Here is a 299-nt window from a genome sequence, read left to right as displayed (position 1 = left end):
ATGAGCGGGGGGGGGGTCCCCATCTCAGCCTCTTCATTCCCCCCCACCATGATCTTGCTTTTCTCCCCAAGCCCATGGCAGGCAGAGACGCCTCCCTCCATAGCCCCCTGAGCTGCAGCCCCTAGGGGAGAGGGAACCCTGGGCGCCTCCGATGCCCACCCTACGAAGGGGCATCGTCCCAGGAAGGGGGGATTTAGAGACCCTCTTGTCGGCCCAAGCAGCCGCCCTCCCCACCCCCCCGCAACCGGCGGGTCAGATCTAGCTGCCTTTCGGACAACTTACCTCGGAGAGGAGTCAAG

General features: G+C 64.9%; 1 protein-coding gene across 1 annotated transcript in view; it reads right to left on the bottom strand.

Moving 5' to 3' along the window:
- NEUROD2 (neuronal differentiation 2) overlaps window positions 1-293 on the bottom strand; it is a 2,835-nt gene extending 2,542 nt beyond the window's left edge. The window contains 1 exon segment of the mRNA XM_077779272.1: window positions 283-293. The gene's annotated coding sequence lies outside the window, so the exon portion shown is untranslated.
- Window positions 294-299: the final 6 nt, after the last annotated feature.

The sequence above is a fragment of the Crocuta crocuta genome, unplaced genomic scaffold, assembly GCF_008692635.1.
Source record: "Crocuta crocuta isolate KB4526 unplaced genomic scaffold, BGI_CrCroc_1.0 scaffold68, whole genome shotgun sequence".
Lineage (NCBI taxonomy): Eukaryota > Metazoa > Chordata > Mammalia > Carnivora > Hyaenidae > Crocuta > Crocuta crocuta.
The sequence above is the reverse complement of the archived record's forward strand: the minus strand, read 5'-3'. Positions and strand labels throughout refer to the sequence as shown.